The sequence below is a fragment of the Callithrix jacchus genome, chromosome 4 (genome assembly GCF_049354715.1).
Source record: "Callithrix jacchus isolate 240 chromosome 4, calJac240_pri, whole genome shotgun sequence".
NCBI lineage: Eukaryota > Metazoa > Chordata > Mammalia > Primates > Cebidae > Callithrix > Callithrix jacchus.
In genome coordinates, this window is record NC_133505.1 from 147,259,119 (window position 1) to 147,282,934 (window position 23,816).

Genomic DNA, 23,816 nt, shown 5'->3' on the forward strand with positions numbered 1-23,816 from the left:
AGTAAATGATGAATGGAGAGTAATTTACTTCCCCAGCTCTCCTGTGCCTCATTAAACCCTACAGAGTCAGACAGGAAAGATTAAGCAAAAATTCGATCATTGTACAATTGGGAAACTAGAAGTCCTGAGAAGCCAAATTACATTTGCCGTGAAACTTACTTTGTGACCTTGAGGATGACAGACTAGAATTTAGGTCTCTGGACTCTCACATGCAGAGTTCTTTCTGCTGAGTTGCATTGTCTGAATTCATACTCAATCATCTCAATTTTCACTCATAGATACTAGAAAATTTCGACTCTTATAAATGTGAGAGAATCAGGATGCATAGGTGATTTCTTTCAAGGGCATAACACGTAATGCCCAATAAAATTCCCTTTAACTTCATATTCTGTACATTTAAATTAGAAAGGATTTTATTTGCTAGATGCTAGTTACGGCACAACTAATTATTATTAAGTTATATAAAAAGTACTTTCTATAAGTTATACTCTATTATAGAGAGACAAAGCCATATGCAGAATTTACCTTTTTCTTTACAGAAATAGAAAACACAGAGAGAAATACATGCAGGTTTCTTTTAGTAAAATGTCAACACCAAAGCAATCAATTTTTCCTGTTAGCAAGTGATGAAAAATTATGACTGTTTCTAGTAGTTCACTAGTGTGATTTCTGCCAGTTAACATTCTGATATAGCCAAATTCAAAAGTCCACACTGTAGACACATTGCTTGCATATAATAAATAATAACCACCCTTGCTTTTGTATTTTTTTTCTTGTTAGCCTCTTTTTTTTTTTTTTTTTTTGGTGTCTCGCTCTTGTTGCCCAGGCTGGACTGCAATGGCAGGATCTCAGCTCACTGCAACCCCCTGCTCCCTGGTTTAAGCGATTCACCTGCCTCAGCCTCCTGAGTAGCTGGGATTACAGGCACACACCACCACACTTGGCTATTTTTGTATTTTTCGTATTTTTAGCAGAGAAAAAGTTTTACCATGTTGGCCAGGTTGGTTTTGAACTCCTGACCTTCAGGTGATCCACCCACCTCAGCCTCCCAAAGTGCTTTTGATTATAGGTATGAGCCACCACAGCCAGCCTAACCTCAGTTTTAACCTTTTTTTTTTTTTTAACTTCTACTATTCATTAGTTTGTGACCTTGGGCAAGATGTTTTTTAACTAATGAGTTTCAGGTTCTTACCTGTTAAATGAAGGAAGTAGTTTATTTCACACATTGAGTATACACTCAGTCCAGCTCAGGGTATTATAAATCAGTAGTTAGTAATTAATAAGACTATAATATATTGATTGATTAATAAATAGATAGAGATATATTTATTTGTCTATTCCCAAGGAACTTACATCCCATTAAGACAGATAGCCATGACTTACATTATTTTAAAGGTTATATAAAGTTTATGGAAAACCATGAAGTTTTTTGAGAATATTTAATAGGAATCTAGTCTGATGGCCAGGCTTCTGCAAGATGTTGGTTAAGTCTGGTTACTGCTGCATGCCTTCAAGACAAGATCCCCAAGCATAACATTATGTTACATTTTCTTCCAAGGCTGCAAATTTGTGGACTCTAGTTCTCTAAATGTGTCATTTTTGTTTCCTTTTTAATTTGAACTTCAGAGGTTTTTCTGTGTGTGTTTCTTCAATGCCCATCTCACTGCAACAGTTTATATTTAGACTTTCATTTAAGTAATTATATCGCTTATCTAAGGCTGATAGTTAAATACTTCACAACCAGTAGTGCACACTACCTAATTTCTGCTAATTTACAATTCAAGTCCCTGGAAAAAATATAATTTCACTGCTATTGAGCATACAAAGAAACATCTGTTGCCTCCCACTTTTCTATTAGAGAAGCCTTACATTTTAAATCTACATGTTTTACATATATCTAAAATCCTAGAGGCTTTTGAGATAATGTGCCTTCACCACATTATTGATGTTTTAAAAAATATTTCTCTGGAATACTACAGATGTCAACTTTTATGATATTTTCAGGCTCTAAAATTAACTTTTTCCGAGTTTATGATCTTTGGTCTTTTAAAAAAAACTTTTTATTTTAAAATAATTACAGATTCACAAGAAGTTGTAAACAATAGTTTAAGAGGGGTTTGTGTACCCTTCATCTGCTTTCCTGCAATGGTTACATCTTACATAACAATAGAAAAATATCAACACCAGGAAATTGGTATTGGCATATTAGATGTATATATAGTAATGTATCACTTAATGATGGGTGATTCATTTCTAGATTCTGAGATATGCATCACTAGGCAATTTCATGAATGTGCCAACATCATAGAGTATACTTATATAAATCTAGATGGTATAGCCCTCCTACACATCTAGGCTAGATGGTACAGCCTGTTACTCCTAGGTGCAATCCTCTACTGAATACTGTAGGCAATTGTAACACAATTTGTGTAACCACCACTCCAATCAAAATACAGAACTATTTTACTGCCACAAAGATCTCTGATCCATTATCGTCTTATATTCATAGTTTCCACCCTTCCCTTTACCGTATCTGAACCCTGGCAATGACTGATTTGTTTTTATCGCTATAATTTTGTCATTTAAAGAATGTTCTATGAATGGCATCAGCAATTAACTGACTTTTTGAGATCGTCTTTTCCACTCAGTATCATGCTGTCTTTGAGATCTGCTATAGTCTAAATACTGTCCTCTCAAAATTTATATGTTGAAATCCTAACCACTAAGGTTAGGATGGGAGTATTAAGAGGCAGGGCTTTGGAGAGATGATTAGATCGCAAAGTTGGATCCCTTATGACTGAAGTTAGTGCCTTTATAAAAGAGACTACAGAGAACTAGCTAGCCCTTTCCGCCATGTGAGAACAAAGTGAAAAGATGCCATCTGTTAACCAGGAAATTGGGCCTCACCAGACAAAGCTGCCTCCGCCTTAATCTTGCACTTCTCAGTCTTTGAACTGTGAGAAATAAACGTTTGTTGTTTATAAGCTACCCAATTTATGATATTTTGTTATACCTACAGGAAAGACTAAGTAAAGATGGATACATGCAAAGCTTTATATGTATCAATAGTGTGTTCCTTTTTATTGCTAATTAGTATTCCATGATAGGTATTTACCTTAGTTTGTTTAGCCATCTACCAACTGAGAGACATTTGGGTTGTTTTTCATTCTGGAGTACTAAAAAGGGAACTGCTATGAACAATTATGGACAGGTGTTTGTGTGAATATAAATGTTTATTTTACTGGGATAAATTCAAAGAAAAGCAATTGCTGGAGGAAAGCAATTTGCTAAAAGGCAAAGTTTAATTTTTAAAAAAGAAACTGCCAAATTATTTTCAATACTGACTATATTATTTTATATTTGACCCACCAATGTCTGAGAGATCTTTTCTCTGCATCCTTATCTGCATTTGTTATTTTCAGTATTTTTAATGTTTGCTGTTTAAATAGATTATGTAGTTATATTTTTGTAATCTTAATTTGCATTTTTCTAATAGCTGGTGATTTGAACTTCTGTTTATGCACTCATTTGCTAACTATGTATCCTCTTCAGTGAAATGTCCCTTGATATCTTTCGCCTATGTTATATATTTATTGTTTGTTTTCACTGTGGAGGTATTTGAATTCTTTACATATTCTAGATACTGTTCCTTTATTGGATATATGTTTGTGAATGTTTTCTCCTAGTCTGTAGATTTTCTTCTCATAAGTTGAACAGGGTCTTTAATAGAAAAATGTTTTAAATTTTGATAAAGTCTAATATTTTTATTTCTATTATGGATTATGCATTTGGTTTCATGTCTAAGAACTCTTTACAAAGCCTTAGTCTGAAAGGTGTTTTGGAAAGTTTATTTTCTAAAAGTTTCATAGTTTTATGTTGACATTTACATCTATGATTCGTGTAAAATTAAATTTTGTAAAGGATATGAGGCGTATATTGGGATTTGTTATTTTGCCTGTGAATATCCAATTTCTCTAGAACCATTTCTTAAAATCATGATTCTTCCTCCTCTGAGTTGCTTTTGCACTTTGGTAAAAACTGAGTTGGCTTTGCTTGTGGAGCCATTTTTAAATCCTCTGCCTGGTTTCATTCCACTTTGTGTTTATCCACGAAGTGAATACCACGAAGATTGGTTGTCATATAATAAATCTTAAATCATGCTAGAATGACTCCTCCTGCTTTATTATTTTTCAAAATTATTTTAGCTATTCTTATTTCTGTACTTTCCATATATATTTCATAAAACCTTGTCTATCTGCAATAAAAAAAAAAAAAAACCTGCTGGGATTTTTTAAAAGGAATTTCCCTAAACCAATGTATAAATATGGAGGTTGTAGTTAGCCAAAATCATGCCACTGCATTCCAGTTTGGGTGACAGAGCAAGATCCTGTCTCAAAATAAATAAATAAATAAATAAAATTATCCAGGTGTTATAGCACCTGCCTGTGGTCCCAGAGACTTAGGAGGCTGATGAGAGAGGATTGCTTGAGCCTGGGCGGTCAAGGTTGAAGTGAGCTGAGATTGCACCCCTGCATTCCAGCCTGGGTAATAGAGTGAGAACCTGAAAAAAAAAAACAAGAAGGAAAAAAAGAAGGAAAGAAAGAAAGAAAGAGAAAGAAAGAAAGGAAAGAAAGAAGAAAGAAAGAAAGAGAAAGAAAGAGAGAAAGGAAAGAAAGAAGAAAGAAAGAAAGAAAGAAAGAAAGAAAGAAAGAAAGAAAGAAAAAGAAAGAAAGAAAGAAAGAAAAAGAAAGAAAAAGAAAGAAAGAAAGAGTATTAAGAGGTGAGACCTTCAAGAAGAAGTGATTAAGCTGTGAGAGTTTCATCTTCCTGGGTTGGATTTGCACCATTATTAAAGGGTAAGTTTAGCCCCATCTTGCTCTATCTTGTCCTCTCACCTCCTGCCATATAAAGAAAACACATCAAGAGGGTCCAATACATTTATGTTCATTATAAATTTCCCAGGCTGCAGTATTCTGTTATTGCAATACAAAGAGAAGACTAAGACATTGTTTGCAGCATTGTTAGTCCTAGGTTGTTTTTTTACTTTACTTTTGATGTCTGCCCAGTCTATAGATACATTCTGTTTGTTTCCTGATGTTAATTTGTATCTTCTTTCTTTGTCAGTCTTGCTAGAGGTTAATCAATTGTATTTACCTTTCAAAGAGACAACTTTTTTCTCTATTGTTTTTCTCTTTTCAATTCATTATTTCTGCTTTTGTCTTTCTTATTTCCTTCCTTCTGCTTGCTTTGGGTTGGTATTACTCCTCATTAACTAGGTTCTGAGGTTGGAGCCTATCTTCTTGATTGGAGACATTTCATCTTTGCTAGTATAAACATTTAGTGCTATAAATTACTTTTTTTTACTGCTTTAGCTGCATCTAACACAGTATCATATGCTGTGTTTTCATTTTCTTTCAGTTCAATATATTTTCCTGTTTCATTTGAGACCTTCCTTTTGGCTCCTGGCTTATTTAAAGGTACTGAGGGAATGTGTTCTCTTGCCTGGTCCATGATGGGGCGTAGCTTTAAGGGCAAGAATTTCCCAGTGCCATGACCCCCTCCAATCTCTCTCCATCCAGGAGATTCAACTGTTTATGTCTGAATTCTGCGGGCGCGGGAAGAAACTAAAAGTCAGTCAACTCCAGCGAAAGTTCTAAGGAACTCCTTTCATGGCCCAGGGTGTTGGAGAAGGTGCGGGTTTCTCCCAGGATACAAGTTCCTGCTCCCTCACCTGCGCCGTATTTTCCAGCTTTCTTGAATTCCCTCCCACAAGGTGGGAGTTCCCTCCGGGATTTTCCCCTCTGGAATCCCCTTCCACACTCTTCATGGAAGCCTTTCTCTTCTCCTTTCCTTCTCTTTTGTCTACCTAAATAAAATCACCTTTCTATAACACTGTTTTGGGTCCGAATATTCACTTTACAAGCATACGGTCGGACCTACAACAATCACTGGTATCTGAGAAAAACCCGGTTACAGTACATTATAAAGTTACTAATGTTTGGAGATTTTTTTGTTGTCTTATTATTGATTTCTAGTGTAGTTACACTGTAATCACTGAATATATGCTAAATGATTCATTTAAAAAAATGTGTTGAAATTTTTTTCTTCCACCCAGGATATGGTTTATCTTGTTATGTACTTCCTAGGCACTTGAAAAACATTGTGTTTTCTGCTGAGGTGCGTGGAGTATTCTATGAATGTCTATTAGATTTTGTTTATTTATCATATTTATTGTACTTCTATATTAGCTGATTTTCTGTTTAATTGTGTTATTGACTTGAGAGAGAGCTGTTAAGTTTACAATTATACCTACACATTTATTTCTCCTTCAAGTTCTATCAATTTTTGCTTCTTATACGTCTTATTTCTGTTTTTGTGCATAGATCTGTAAGATTTTGGTGTGTGTGTGTGTTCTTTTTTTTTTTTTTTTTTTTTAGATACAGGTCACTCTGTCACCCAGGCAGTGGTTCAAAAATAGCTCATTCTAAACTCAAATTCCTGAACTGACGCTATTCTCCCACCTCAGGAATTCAGCATCCCAACTGGTAAGGACTTCAGGTATGTACTGGTACTGCTACACCCTACCACTTTTTTAAAACTTTTAAATTTTTTAAGAAGAGGTGGAGTCTCACTGTGTTGCATTGACTCATCTTGAAATGCAGCACTCAAGTGCTCCTCCCACCTCAGCCTACCATACCACTGTGGTGTGAGCCGTCACACCCAGCATATCGCTGGTAATATTTTACTCTAATGTCAATTTTATCTGTTATTAATATAGCCACTCTTGCTTTCTTTTGATTAATGTTAACATGGCCTATCTTTTTCCATCATTTTACTTTCTCAACTTAGCTATTATGTATTGTTATATACGAAGAAAGTTCTTTGACAGCATATATTTGGGTTACTATTTTTTTCCACTCTGCCAAGAACTGTTTTAGTGGTATATGTAGGCCATTAATAATTAATGTAATGATTGATATGTTAGGGTGTAAGACTGACATTTTATTAATTTTAATTTTCTGTTTATTCCTTGTTTTTCATTTCTCTGTGTTTTTTCTTTCTTTGGGTTAATTTATTATTCTTTAGAGTCCCACTTTAATTTACCTGTACTGTATTTTTCCGTAAATCTTTTTATGGTTTTTTTAGGGGTTCTTCTTGGTTATATTAATGTACAAAATTTATCACAGTGTTGACATTTAATCAGCTCAAGTGAAGTATAGAAAATTTAATTTACTGTATTCCATTTGCCCTTCTCTAATATAACATAACTATCTTACATATTTTCTCTCACATGACTAGCATTATAATTTTTATCTCACATGACATTTATCTCACATGAGATAGTGTTATAATTTTTATTTTGATCACTAGATGTAAATCGAAAACTTAAAAGGAGAATTGAAATGTATTTTCCACGTTTATATTCAATTGATAGTTCTTTCTTACTGATGTTTCCACATTACTTATTTGATCATTTATTTCTGTTTCGAAAACTTTCTTGAGCCATTTGTATAGGATGAATCTACTGGTATGAAATTCCCTTAGTTTTCTTACATCTGAGAATTTTTTATCTCCCCTTTATTCTGGAAGGATGTGTTAGGTGGATACAGAATTTGGAGTCAACATTTCCTTACTTTCAGCACGTGAAACATGTTGTGGTATTCTTCCTAATCTCCATTATTTGTGTTGTGAAATTTTCTGTGTCTCTCTCACTACTTCCAGAATTTTTTTTCTCTTTTATTGTTACACATTTGATTATGCTGAGCTTTAGCATGCATTTCTGGATATATCTAGTTTGGGGTTCTCAGTTTTTAAAATCAATATTTATATGTTCTTTGCCAAAGTTGGGAGCAATTTAGCTGTTATTTACTCAAATACTTTTTATCTAAACCTTTTTCTCCTTTCTTTCTGGTACTCAAACAGTAAAAATTTTAGATACTTTTTAATAATCTTACTGATACGTAAGGACTTTTAAAAAATACCATTTTCTCTCTTTTGTTCAATTGGATACTCCTCTATGTCTGTCTCTCAGTTTATTTATTTTCTGTCCCCTCCATTCTGCTATTGAACTCATCCACTTAGCTTTTCATTTCAGTTTCTGTACTTTTTAGTTATTTCCATTTGGTTATTCTTCATATCTTCTATTTCTTTGCTGATATCTCCTATTTCTTTGTTTATATTTTTTTTATTTGTCAACGCTGTTTAAAATTGATTGTTTGTTGCTTGTTGAAGGATTTATGTGATGGCTGCTTTAAAATCCTTGTCCGATAATATTAAAATCTTTATAATCTTGGTGTTGACAATTATTGATTACATTTTAACATTCCAGTGGAGATTTTCCTGTTTCTTGGTATGATGAGTAATTTTTAAATATAAACCTAGTCATTTGGGGCATTTGATTATAAGAATCTAGGTCATATTTAAATTTTATGTTTTCACTGGTCTCATCTAACTCTGCTCTGGGTGGAGAAAAGGCATGGTTCTCCTTTGTTATTGCCAGGTTGGTGCGGAAGCCCCATTTCTGCACTTAGCTTCCATTGACATCTGTGAGTGAAGGGCTTCTAGCTATTGCTGGTTGGGAGAGGATAGAATTTCAGCTTCTAGGATGCTGAGTTGATACCATCTTGGCTGGTGGAGCAAGAGGTACCTCATTATTGTTTCTTCTGCGGCCTCTAGGTTTTGGAGGAACACTTACTGATGGCTAGTAGTGAAAATCCTCACTCTCTACTAGGTCACCTTGACATCACCCCAGTGGGGAAAGGGAGGGTGCCCAATCACCTTATAATGGGACTTCTTACATGCTTTCCACTGTCACCATGGGAAAGAGGGTAACTTAGCAAGGAATAAGTCTGTGTATTAATTTTCTGGCACTGCGATAACAAAGTACGACAGATCAGGTGGACTAATTTTCTCATGTACTGAGGGTAGAAGTCCATGATCAAGTCTGCAGAATTGTCTCTTCTGAGGCCCCTCTCCTTGAATTGTGGATGGCTATCTTTTTGTCTTTTCCTTCTATGTCTTCACATAGTTTTCATTCTGTACACCCCCATGTCTGGTATCTCTTTGTGTGGCTCATTCTTCTCTTCTAATAAGGACACCAGTCATGTTGTGTTAGGGACCATCTAATGACTCGATTTTAGCTTAATTACATCTTTAAACACCCTGTTTTCAAATATAATCATATTTTGAGATACTTAGGATTAAAGCTTCGACATATAAATTTTAGGGGGCACAATTTAGCCCTGAACAATGCTGTTGTCTCTTTTGGCTTTCTCTGATCACAATCCAACATGAGCGTTAAGATGCCATGTGACAACATGGCTAGGGTTAGAGTCTAGGCTCTCTGTTTGGCCTTTACTGGTAGCATTGGGTCGGGACCACAGTTTTTTCCTGTGGTATTTGACTGGAGAATAATTACTATCTAATAGTTTTCTGTCTTGCAAGGCTGACTCCTTCCAGGTCCCTTTACTTGGGAGAAGTTATGAGAAAAAGTTTGCATGAAGTATATTTTGCTAAATTCTCCTGCCACAACTGGGTCTAAGCTACACTTAAAATGCTAGGCTCCAATCAGCATTTTTCACATCTTATGTTTAAATACTTCAAGTGCCTTTCACAAGTCATTATTCCATAATTATTTTCTCAATTTCTTCCTTGTGCACACAGTACAAGAAATACACATAGCTTTACATTCCTCCACCAGTGAAGCTGATAAAATATTAAATACTCTACGTAGGATAAATCAAGATGAAAATAACAATTGCAGTGACACCAATAGTTTACTAGAGAAGAAGAAGGCAACAGTCTTTTCTGCACTGAGCATTTTACATATATTATTTTATTAAATACTCACATAACTCTAAAATTAGTTAAGATTATGTTAAAAACTTAGAATTTTTTTTTTTTTTGAGACAGAGTCTTGCTCTGTTGCCAGGCTAGAGTGCAGTGGTGCAATCTCAGCTCATTGCAACCTCCACCTCCCGGGTTCAAGGGATTCTTCCACCTCAGCCTCCCGAGTAGCTGGGACCACAGGCTTTTGCTGTGAACTATTTCTGCATTTTTGGTAGCTAATGGTCCTAACCTGGAATCAACTGTTTGCTATGTGCCTTCTGTTGGTCCTTACAAATTCCTTCTTTGTTCTTTTCCATTGATATCTCTGCCCTGGAAAGGGGAGGTGATCCTATGAGTCTGGCTTCAATGTACTCTCTTGCCAGTGAGAAGTACTGGCAGGATATTATAGAATGGGAGGAGAATGATGTTCATGTATGTATTCCCATTATCTGCTCTCTGTTAGTTGCTGCAGTGTTTGTATCTCTGTACCTGATGTCACAGCTCTGATTGGCTGGGTTTTGGGAGCTGTCTTCGAACAGATACTTTTGCTGGATTCCCTTATTGGTCTTTCCCTTATCCCTTCAAGACAAGTGTGCTAAGTGCTTCTCCAGTTATAAACCCCATTTCGTATTGGTTTCCCTTGAGCCTATCTACAATGTTCTATATAACCTCATTAATCAAAAATTCTCAATGACCTCATTTGAGTGTGTCATCTATTTCCAGTTTTGTTCAGTGCAGACCAATTTATACGTGTTTGAAATGTTAGTTTTGATCCCTTATATCTACAGTTTCCAAAGTAACTTTCAGTGGCTTCCATATAGTTTATTATTTTACAACTACTTATGTATTTTTCTCAAAATGTTCCAGAAAAAAATTCACTTTTCAAATGTTGTTATTAAGAATATAACTTCCAAACATGATTCATACCTCCAACAGCTGTTTGCTTTAATTCAGAGAATAACATTTACTATGGAAATATAGAATTTAACATTTTTATGATAAGTTTAGCCTGTTGAAGCCAATCTAGCACGTTAAACAGAAAAAGCTGGTATTTATAAAAAACATGAACAAAACAAAGAATTTTTGCTATTATAATGCATTTTCCCCCAGTCCTACTGTTAGCTTTACTGTTCCATTTCTAATAATCAGCTTTGGCTGCATCCAGGGAGAACTGGAAGGTTTTGATTAATTTACCAACCTATGTGAGGAGTCTTTATTGACTCATTGTGAGGTTGCTTTGGTTAGGCATGGATGGTACATTACTGTTCTTTTCTTTGTTTATAATGTTCTGTGTTTGATACTTAGTTGTGTGTAACTTGGCTCACCCAGACTTCTTTGTGATTATTCCTTCAAATATTAATTTGTTTTGTTCTTTATGTTTTCCAGAAATCCATAGTTTGGTTGCAAGTTGTGCTTCTGGGTATTCTTAAGGCAGATCTTCTGTTCTTTGATCAACTTTGTTTTAGCTTCCTGTATGGCCAGCTGTGCAAGTGTACTGCCATCATCCATCAATTCCACATGTCCAGATTCACAAAAGTGAATGGCTCTCGGCATAGCTTCAAAACTGGTAGCTGGCTGACATCCAGCTGCTCTTTGTTGGTGATTTTGTATGCTAATATCCCATAGGTAAATGTTATTGAAACTGGTTAAGACACATCCTTATTGTTTTTATCCCCATGTGTTATGGCTTAAAGGAAGGATGGAAAATTTAGACTTCCAATATGATCGTTGCAAAGATAAATTCAAACACTCTTGTTGCTACTGAGGATTCAGGTCTTGTAAAGAGTGTGGCCTCACAACTTTTGAATGTGGATGAATAATTAACTAATTACTATTGAATTCCCCTTTTTAATATCATGTTTGTTTACAGGATATAGGTATCACCTTTTTTCAACCACAAATAACACTTCTGACGCTAGAGGCAACTTAGAATCAGCTTCTTACTACTTCGGTATTTGTGTTTTTTGTCATCATATTTGAACTAAACAGCAAAGATAATTTTGATACATAAGTAATGAAGAACGATGGGGATTGTAAAATCTTAAGACAATGCAATGGCAATGGTAAGTATTTTTGTGGATGTGTATTTATGCTAAGCATTTGAATAATATCTTATGACTTTCTATTTCTTATTAATAAAGTTATTAGATTTTAATAGCCTATGTATATCTTTTTCAAGCATAATAATTATTATGTCACTAACATTTCAACAAAACCAGCAACAATTCTTATTCATCTTTGAGTGTATTCTGCCATTTTGCCCTGGTAGATTTATAACCAGATTAAGTCCTGGTTTTCAATCCAACGTGTTATAAGACAGTTAGCTGGAGAAAAATAAATAATAGAAATATATTATTGCATGAGAATCTTCTTCTGATGGCATGACATCTCCATCATTACTTCCATTTTTCTTTCTTAACCTTTTGTGATACCTGTGAAATGTAATATGCCAAATGGCATCACTCTGGTTCAGAGCTCCAAAAGGCTTTCAGATAACCATTCTGAGAAGAACTACCTGTATGACCTATATGGACTTGCAAATGAGGGACTTGACTTGAACCTCTGAACTGGGCCAAATGGCCATGACCACAACACTCTGGAAGCAACTAAATTTTACAAGCAGTGCAACTCTTGAAAAGTGACAACCAATGAACTATGAACTCATATACTGAGCCAGCCGCCTCCACCAACAACACTTCTTTCAAAACAACTTGTGTAATTATTATTGGCATTCTTTTAGAAAATCTCTATTCCCCTTTGTCTCTTCAAAACTTGATTTGGCATCTAGCTGAACTGAGTCTCCCAAACTGCAACTCCTAAGACCCCAGTAAACACCTTGTCTTACTGTTTGCAGTTTGGTCATTTGTGTTTTCTTGGTTGACTAACTAAAAACTGTTACGATTATGCACTCAGAGCCTAGAAATCCTCTGCTTTTCAAGGTTAATAGCATTGTCCCCAGTTGCTAGTGATCTGAGGGGCAAGTGCAGCTCTTTTTGATAATGACTAATACATTGCCACGAGATATTTTGTGTAACCGAATTTTAAGGTTCATAAGCTTATAAAGTTAACTAGAGAAACATGATAATGGAGTTGTTGAGACCGGAACCATATACCATCAGAGCATCAGTCTCTCTCAGAAATTTGTCTTAATGGGCTTTATGCCAGAACCGTCAGTGATTATACAGCAAGCAGTGTGAATTGAAGGGTGAAGTCAGTTCCTAGTGAGGTTAAACTCCCAGCTTTTGGAGCCTTTCCTTTTTTCATTTGAAGAGTATCAAATAAATGCATACAATTTTAGTAAAAAGGAAAATTTATCTTTTTTTTGACTGACAGTTCGGAAAGGTGAAAAGATCAGGAATTAATCCTTTGTAGGGTAACAGAAATTAGAAGAGAAGACCTGACTGGGAGCCACTGATCTATGCATGACGTTGACTTCAGTCACTTCTAGTACTTCAGTGTGTCAGCCTGAGTAGTCATGCTGACAAATATTGAGCATGAATTAGCTTAAGGAGAAAAGGAGTATTTTTCTTTTTTTTTGCGATGGAGTCTCGCTCTGTCACCAGGCTGGAGTGCAGTGGCAGGATCTCCGCTCCCTGCAACCTGCACCTCCTGGGTTCAAGTGATTCTCTTGCCTCAGCCTCCCAAGTAGCTGGGACCACAGGGGCGTGCCACCATGCCCAGCAAATTTTTGAATTTTTAGTAGAGGCGGGGTTTCACCATGTTGGCCAGAATGGCATTGACCTTTTGACCCCATGATCCACTTTCCTTGGCCTACCAAAGTGCCAGGATTATAGGCGTGAGCCACCGCGCCTGGCCCAAAGGGGTATTTTAACCATGTTCATGTAAGTATTCCACAGGTCTCTACTGAGGTACACTATCCCACAGGTACATAGATAGTTAGGTACCACATATTGTTCAGTGTGCCAGGGGAAAGTACGTTTCTTTGCGATATTCATATTTTAGTAACTAATATAGATAATATATCAATAATCAAAAAGATGTACATATGCTGTCAACAAGTGTTGAGTTCCAGAAAGAAAAAGAAACAAAACAAAGGCAGAGAGAGTAAGAGGAAATGTTTTTTAGGTAGGAAAAAGAGGAAATATCCCTCTGGGGAGGTGACATGGAGCAGAGATGTGAATGAGAATGGGTCATGTGGATATCTGAGGGAACATTATTTCATGTAACTTTTATGTGATTGGTTACTCTGGGAACATGAAGTGGAGTGGTATGTTGAGAGCACAGTCAACAAATAATAAAGTGATAGGATATTAGTTAATGTACCAAGATCTAGTTCATTGTAAGGTCTTGCAGGTCAGAATGAGGACTTTAGTCAAAATGTGTTGGAAAACCAGTTGACGGTTTTTGAGTGGTTTTAAACAAGGGGATTAAAATGATCTATAGGGTCACTCTTGATGCTGAATGGACAATGGACTGCAGAGAAGCAGGAGTGAAGCAAAGAAGCCGTTGTAAGAAAATGATAGTAGTCTAAGGAAGACGTAGTCATGTTGTGGGCTAGACAATCACCTTAGATTATTAGCCGTACTGTCAGCAGATTTTTACAATCCTCAAAGAGAGAAATGAGGCTGGCACAATGGCCCGTGTCTGTAATCCCAGCAATTTGAGAGGCTAAAGCAGGTGGATCATCTGAGGTTAGGAGTTTCAGACCAGTCTGACCAACGTGGTGAAACCCCCTTTCTACTAAAAATACAAAACTTAGCCAGGTGTGGTGGCAGGCACCTCTAATCCCAGGTACTTGGGAGACTGAGAATGAGAATTGTTTGAACCAGGGAGGCGGAGGTTGCGGTGAGCCGAGATCGCGCCATTGCACTCCAGCCTTGGTAACAAGAGCAAAACTCCGTCTCAAAAAAAAAAAAAAAAAGAGAAAGAGAGGAAATGAGCATATTACAGAAAGTTTATGCATTCAGTTTAGGAAATATTGGGGGAATCTGATTTAGTACAGACTAGTTACTAGTTTTGCTACCAAATATTAATGTCCCCTTGGGCAGAAAATTTTAACTTCTTGTAATGCAATTTCCCATTTCAATGCTCAAGGTTTGGACTAAATTATCACAATAACCTCCATCCCTGACCTTCTGTATTTCTCAGCAGACTAATATAAATGATATAGGACATGAAAATGTGTGAGCTTTAGGACTCAAGTACACCATTAGAGTATCTTATGCCAAACTCCTTCTAATTCCCAGGGAAACATTAGAAAACTACTATTATGTTGTAGAGAAAGAAAGGAGACATTTTTAGTAACGTTTTTTACAATGAATAATAAATGTGCAAAATCACTTAAAAATGTATTCCTAGGAGCTTTTCCTTGATTTTTGTTTGATTGTCTATAATTATGCAATCCAAAGTCTCTAACTGAATTAAACATCCCATAACCATTTTAATGACTCAGGATAGAAAGAAAAAATTGCAGCATTTAAATTATGTTTCAATATGATGACTCTTGAGAATTTTACTGACCTTGGTGGACTTTTTGGAATTTGAGTTCATTTATAATCAAAGTAGAAAAAAAAATGTTTTGAAATGCTATTTAGATGCTCAAAAGAATTATTGGACCCTGAATAACTTTCATTACATGACATTTTGATAAGGTCATTGTAAATGAGTCAGAAACATGGATTACATTTCCTTTAAAAATACACATCCCTTCACAACAGATTTGGTCCAAACTCATTTTGGCTTTTGCTGAATCCCAAGTGTTTTTCCTTCTATTTTTTTCCCCCTTTAAATTCTCAAATAAACTTGCTAAACCCATAATCTAGGTAAGCTCACCTGCTCCTTCCACTCACTTCCCTGTTGAATTTAGCCTCGGGCTTTGCTTTAATAGCATGTATCCATAGAGCAGAGAGTTTTATACTGAGAATCAGGAGAAGCACAAAGTCTAATAAAGGCCTGGGAATTTTTTTGTTGTTGTTCCTTTTAAAACAGGAGAGCTCTAAGGGAATGATATTGTTCCAGAGAACTGACTCAAATCTGTTCTGTATTTGAACTCTGTGATTATGAAATTTCAATTAAAGCTATAAAAAGCAAAACGAACAGACACCAGAGCATGCCAAAGAAAAACAGGATGTTCTTTTTTGATTGAGAAATAATTATCTAAGTTCAATGGCTGGGTCCAGGTAGTCGAGTTTACATTTGCTTCCCCCTCATTATAGAATCAGCTGAATTGTGGTAAATTTTCCCCAAGCAGCAAAGCTGTCACTCAAAGGGGCGATTTTATTGGGGTGCAAATCCCTTTAGTTATTGCTTCAGTCCATTATAAAAATGGATTTGAAGCCTGGGGGAAAAGTACAAATTAAGACAGACTTTTCTCTTTATGCGGTGAACCCAGCCTGTCCTGCCTGCTGCACTCCACTCTAGTACCTCTAGGGCGTTTCATCCACCAGGAAAGTCCTCTGCCATTTTATTCTCTGTGGAAGAGATGTAAACAAAACTAGCTCACTTCTTTCTCAAAAATCATTACACTGATTGGATTATGTCCTTCATCACAGAATAAATCTCTCTACATGTTTATTTCTCAGTGATTGAAAAGTGAGGTTCAGTTTTGAGGCAAAGTAGAATGCACTAAAAAGTTGTGGCATTGCAAATAAATAGTAACATTGCTAATGATTTTCCATGCCTTCCATGTGGGGGAAAGGAGAACAGAGAATATGGCGTTTTAAAATAGTAAAATTGACTTTTTCCTTAATTTTTAGAATTGGAGCACTCTTCATGACTTCACTTTATTGGAAATGACCCTGCCAAAGACAATTGAAACCTTTTTAAAATAAATGAAAGAATTATGCTGTAATAAAGATCTAAAATGATTCACAAGGATTATAACAGAAACAAATTTATATATTAGATGCACTATGTTAACTAGATACTATAATGGAAGGAAAAACAAAATCAGAAATGGTTACTATCTTCTGGGGAGTCACTGGTAATGAACATACTTTCCTTAAAAGAAATGAGGGTGTATTTTCACTTTTCTTTATAAGAGCAGTATCATCACAAGACATATTTTACCAGTAAATACCCTATCATCAGGAATTCAGTTTAATTTTTAAATACAATATCCTTACATGAGAATTTAGAAAAATAATTTTTATGTTCAGTAAGGATTTCAGTAAGTATATTATATATGCACATATATGGAATATAAATATTTATGAAGACACAAGCAAACACCCACGTTTTCTTCAGAACTTGAAATGACCTCAGATCATTGATTTTCTTCTTTGTTTCATGGCAGCATTAATGTAATTTTAGATATCATAATATGCATTATCTTGACATAATATCCAAGAAAATGGTGTTTCATGAGTAATGTTCATTCTACATCATCTAAGTTCTTCCTGCCATACCCGTAGACTCTTGTCCTTTGCTCTTTTATCAACAGACATGGTCATCAGCATATGAACAATAATATCCCTGCATTTCCTTGAAGCCTGTTAAACTTCAAAATCTCACTCAAAGTCTGCTATCATCATCCTTGGAAATGTCATTTGAGACCAAATAATTACTGTAAACTTTCTTAGCTAAGCCTTTCAATCTAGGCTTTTTATCAATTTCACTGCTCTCCTGGGTACTCTATTCATGTTGTGCGCAGCTATGCTAAGTCACAAAGAAGAAGACTGTTAGGTAATGGTCTAAATACATTTGTGTATGATGAATCTATTACACTGGTTCTCTTCAGTGTACACTTTATTCATTCCTGAATTCTGCTTTGCTATTTTGAAATATTGCTGAATCACCTTCAAATCACATCCTATTCTGAACTCAGTGTCTGCCTTCTATTAAATTTCACATAGTCCAGTTACTGATTATCCAGTATGTATACAATTATTTTTCCTCTAAATGTTTACTATATTTTATCTTTTCCTCTCATGTTGGGAGACTGTGTTAGAGGACGTTTTGCGGCCTCCAGCCAGCTAGGGGCTTTTGTTTCCAGCTTTCCAATTAATCCAGAGAGAGGTTGAAAGAACCCCTCTCATTGGATGAGGACAAGAACAGGGAGGGAATAACTCTGGGGTAAAAGCTCTAGCCTCCAGAGCCTGGAGCGGCACGCCCTCCAGGTCCCCTTCTACAGTGTGGAAGCTGTCCTTTCGCTCTGCCTAATAAACTGCACTACTACACACTCCTAGGGTCCATGAGTTCTATTTGAGCTGTAATACTCACTGGGACAGGGAGGCCCCCTTTCCCATTCTTTGGGGTTGGGAGGCTAAGAATCTAAGTTCCGGAGAATCAGTTTGCGGTTGATCTAGTTACAATATCAGTCAGTTTCCTTATTTGAATAAGAAAAAGTTTTTGAATAATGGTAACAGTTACTGATAACTGAACACTATCCCTGAAATATGCTGCTAAAATGGATCTTATGATTTAAATATTTGGGAGGATAGTTGCCTATTATGTTCTATTCCTGTAAATTTAGAATGTATAAAGAAGGCCTATAATCTAGTTAACTTGGATGCAGAATATTTTTTTAATTCACAAACATTTTATTAACAATATGAGCTTGTTGGCTGGGTGGCATTACAGGGTGGTATTACAAATGCTGGTATTACAGAGTGGCTCACGCTTGTAATACCAGCACTTTGGGAGGCTGAGGCAGATGGATCATGAGGTCAAGTGTTCAAGACCAGCCTGACCAAGATAGTGAAACCTCGTTTTTACTAAAAATACAAAAAAAATTAGCCAGGCTTGTTGGTGGGCACCTGTAATCCCAGCTACTCGGGAGGCTGAGGCACAGAATTGCCTGAGTCTGGAAGGCAGAGATTGCAGTGAGCCCAGATGGTTCCACTGCACTCTAGCTTGGGTGGTAAAGCAAGACTCCAGCAAAAAACAAAACAAAACAAAACAAAAAAACCTGTTGACTCAAATTTTTATAGGAATTTGAACTCAGAATATGGCAATTAGAAAAGTGGATGTCTTAGAACATTTTCTGTTGTTGTAATAAAATAGACTGAGTAACTTACAAAGAAAAATATTCTTATGGTTCTGGAGTTCTGGTGGTTTTTCTAATCTGAGATAACTTTACTCTTTTTCTCTTTTTTTCTGATAAATGTGATAGTTGGCATTGCTTAATTTTTTAAATGTTAAACTATGTTTGTATTATTCCTGGTATAAAAACTCAGCCATGAGGAATTTTTTCCTTTCTATGTACATCTAGGTTATAGTTGATAATTTTAAAGTGTTTGTTTACTTATTTTTCTTTGTAGTTATCAAAATATGATAAGATTTTAATAGCAAGTTTATGCTGAAAAATATGGTCTTTTAAATTAGCTAGTTCTTTTTAGCCTCTTAAATGCAACATATTGTTTCATGTTTTATTATCTCTGTTGAAAAATCACTTTTTTTGTGTTTGTTTACATATCATTTCTTTCTATGCTACAAATACAATAAATTGTTATAACTGATAATTTCCGTATTTATGTACATATATTTTAAGTGAAAAAATAATCATGGAAAGTAACTTCACTCTGTCTTCTCTGTGTCTATCTGCCTGTCTGCCATTTCCTTATTATTTCTTATTTTCTTATCAATAACCTTTTTACTCACCATTTCTGATTATCTCTACTTTTTCAACTGAATTACAGTTAGCATTTGGTTTCACTTGTTTATTCCATTATAACTTTCCTCCAAAATGATCCCTTTGATCCATTATTGTCAAATATATTACATATTACACTTTAGGCTCAGGAATAAAGTTACATGTATATTGGCTTAAGAGTTACATTTTAACTCATTTATAGAAAAAAAAGAGGATAAATATGCAGTTGTTTGTCTTTTATACTTAGCAAATAATGCCCTTTGTTGCTTTCTGTTTTGTGTGAAATTAAATTACTACCTGGAGTCATTTGCCTGAAGAACTTCCTTTATTATTTTTAGTAAGGCATATGCTAGTAACTAATGTTCTTGATTTAGAGTATCTGGGTATGTGATTTCATTTGCTTGTTTGGGTTTTTTGCTTTGTTTTTGCCTCTGTATTTGAAAGATAGTTTTGATAGATGTGAGTCTTGCTTGAAAGATTTTCTTTTCTTTTATCACTTTGAATATGTCACCTCACTGACCATTGACCTTCATGGACTCTGATAAGCCAGGTGTTAATCTTACTGGATTTCTTTGGTGAATTGTCTCTTAATGCTTTCAAGATCTTTGTTTTTGACGTTAAACAATTGAATGTAAAGTCTTGGATGTGGACCTCCTTTTGTTTACTGAATGTATTGGGTTTATAGATTAATGTCAACAAATTTGGGCCATTTCTCATCATAATTTAAAAAAATTTATTTCCTACCTCTTTCTCTCCTATTCTTTGGTAATTTCTCATTATGTACATGTTTGTGCCTTTACTGTTGTCCCACTTATTTCTCTGAGTCTCTGTTCACTTTTCTTTTTTTCTCTCCCTTCTGCAGATTACATAATTTTTATGTATGTATCTATTTTGAAGTTTCATATTTCTTTTACCTGCAAGTTCAAATATACTGCTGAGCCACTCTAATGTATTTCTTATTTTGGTTATTGTACTTTTCAACTCCAGAAATTCCATTTGAATTCCTTTATTTTTGAAAGTTTTTATTGTTTTGTCAATGTCTCTATTTGATAAGATACTGTCATCCGTCCTTTTTCTGATTCTTTAAATGTGGTTTCTTTCAGTCTTGTAAATGTCTGTAATAGCTGCTTTGATTTATTTACCTGCTAAGTCCAACATCTAGACTCTAATGTAGGCAATTTCTGATGCTTGCTTTTAGTCCAATGTGTATGAGTCAATTTTTTTACTTTAGATATCTTGTAATTTGTTGAAAGTTGGACATTGTAGATGGTATAATGCAGCAGCTCTATATTGAAACTTGTAGGGCTCGTTGTGGGGCTTGTTGGTATTGTTTGCCTATTTATCTGTTTAGTGACTTTGCTGGATTAGTTCAGTTATGTCTATTTCCCCTGAAGTTCTTAGCTTCTAGTATCACGTTTTAGAGGGTACAACTTTGGGCATGCACTCAGTACCCTGGCCTTCATGCCCCATAAATGACAATGGATTAAGGTAGGCTCTTTTTGACAGTGTCTTATCTGGTATCCCTGTTAAACTACTGGGTGGTATGCCTCTATTAGTGTTATGGACAGCTGTAAGCCTCCATTACTTGCTAAGTAATCACTCAATTGTTTTTGACAAGTCCTTGAGCATAAATTGTTTCACTATATAATCCAATTAAACTACTGCCCCTCTGCTGAGGTAGTCTTAGGGCCCCTCTGAAACTTGCTATAATCCCAGGAGAACTCGTTTAACAGCCACATTCCTTGGTTCTCTCAAACTTCTTGCTGGTCTACTAATTTGCTTGCTCCTGTCATAGTGCCTCCTTTAGCTGTTGCATGTTTGTTTGTTGCATCCTCTTAAGTGCTCAACACCAGGTCTTCATTTTATTTTGACAATACTGATAGGCTTAAACTAGCCCACTTTATTTACCAAATAAAATCAGTCCCCTTAGGGAAAATTATGGATCTCTCTGTTCTTATAGATAGCTTTTCCCATTTCAAAAAGAAAAACAAATACCCCTGCAACACTACACCACTGCTTGGGGCAGGAACAGAAGCCTGTTTTTCTCAGAGTGATGTTTCTATTCTATCAAGGAAGTGCTGGAGTGCTGGGCTGGGGCAGTAACCACAGGTCTTCTCTACTTGCAAATTTTGGGGAAAGTAAAATTTTGAAGTCAAAAAAATCTATTTTTACTGTTGCTTTCTAGTTTACTTTTGTTGCAACCAAAGAACATACTTTCTATGATCCACATGATTTAAATTTATTGAGATTTGATTTATGCCCAGAAAATGAACTGTTTTGGTAAACATTACATTTACAAGGAAAAGAATGTGTATTTTGCTATATGAGGGTTGATACTATATAAATGACAATTAAGTCAGCCCTTTGATAGTGTTTTCTAGATGTTTCATATCTACATTACTTTTAGTTTGTGTGTTTTATTAGTTCCTGAGAAAGGTTTATTACAATCTATGAATTTGTCTACTTATCCTTTGATTTCTATCAATTTTTGTCACGTGTATTTTAAATCCAATTAAGCTATTGCCCCTCTGCTGAGGTAGTCTTAGAACCCGTCTCTGAAACTTAATTTTAAATACATGTGTTTTAAAAAGCATGCTGATGGGGATTAAGCTTTCTTGAAAAATAAAAGCAAGAAAAATTATTATGAAACTTCCCTTTTTCTCTTCCCTGGAAATATTACAATTTCCAAAATACTGTTTGTCTGACATTAGTATAACCACTCTAGTTTCATTTTGATTATTTTCATTGTATCTTTTTAATTTGTTTTACTTTAATACATTATATCATGATATGTAAATTATAATACTTCATATCATACATTTGACAGATTTGAGTCATACATTTTCATTCAAGCTGACAATGTCTGACTATCATTTGCAGTATTTAGACCATTTGTATTTAATATAATTGCAAAGTTGACATTTTCAAAATTAAATCTAATATATTTATGTCTGCTTATTTAGTGACAGGTTTTCTTTCTCTGCTTTTTTTGGGATTTACTGAGTATTTTCAATTTTCAATTTCTTGTTTGTATTGCCTTATTAATTATGCCTATCTTAGTATTTAATGATTGTTCTAGGGTTTACAATGTGCATTTTTAAATGATCACAATCTATCTTCAAATATTATATATATTTACATATAATATAAGACACATAAAAGTATAGTATCATTCTCTTAGTTTGTTTTATTGTTTCTATATATGTAAATTGCTGTTTCTATAATTTTAAATTCTATATATGAAAATAGAGTAGTGGAATCAATTATATGTTACTTCGTAACAACGTGTTATTATGTTTTACATTAAATAATTTTATTTTAATTTTAAAAGGCTGAAAATATCTTTTATATATATCCCAATATATATAGAGGTTTTAACAAATTTAATTTTGTATGTGGATTGAAATTTCCATCTGGGATCATTTTTCTTCTGCCTGAAGAATTTATATAAATATTTCTTGCAATGTGGATATAGTTTTAATGAGTAATATATATTGCTGTTTTCCTGGAAAAAATTGTTCTTATTTTAAAAATATAGTTTCATTGAGTATATTATCCTAAGGTGAAAGTGTTCATTCCCCTGTTTCACTTAAAAAAGATAATATGGTTTAGACACTACAAGTGTAAATGTTGGAGATTTCTAAGCCTAAGTTGATTCCATCACTGGTTCCCTGAGGATATAGAGGACAACTGTCCTATAGAGCATAACAGACCCACAGTAAACTTTCTGTAAACAAGAAATTAGCTTTTCTCATATTGAGTTTCTGAGATTTGGTGATGACTATTACCATGACATAATCTAACTGCATACTGTTACCAAAAATATTGCTATCAAAGTGAAACTTTCAGTATTTTGCGATTATTCAAGATAAACCATATTACATCTATATTAAAGTGATACAAGTAAATTATTATAAACTTATTTCATGCTTTTGTGCCATTTTTAACATTTATATAATGTTTTCATGAGGATTCAAGAAAAAAATATTCTATATGTATTTAAGCTCTTTTCCTGTAATTCTCCTAGCAGCATCCAAAATGTTAAATTGAATATGTAAATTCTATTATCATAAATTATAAGAGGGACAACTGCTAACTCATTTTCAGTAGTTTAGTTATATAATATGCTACATGCTTGGAAGAAGGCAACTGGTCATCTAAGTAAAATATCTTGATGGGAAATCAGGGGCTTCAACATGGGAGGAAGAGTTGCTATTATTTTTCTTTAGAGATGTTTCTATGATTATTGACTTTCTGCTGTTTGAACCAAAATAGAGAAATTTGTCTTTAGGATAAAGAAATCATCTGAATGTATCTAACTCTCCCAAAAAGAAATAAATTCAGTATCCAAATGCAAAGTAACTATCTTAATGAGTGATAGGTTAGCAGGAAAGAGAACACTTGAATCAATTAGATATGACTGCAGGTGAGAGTG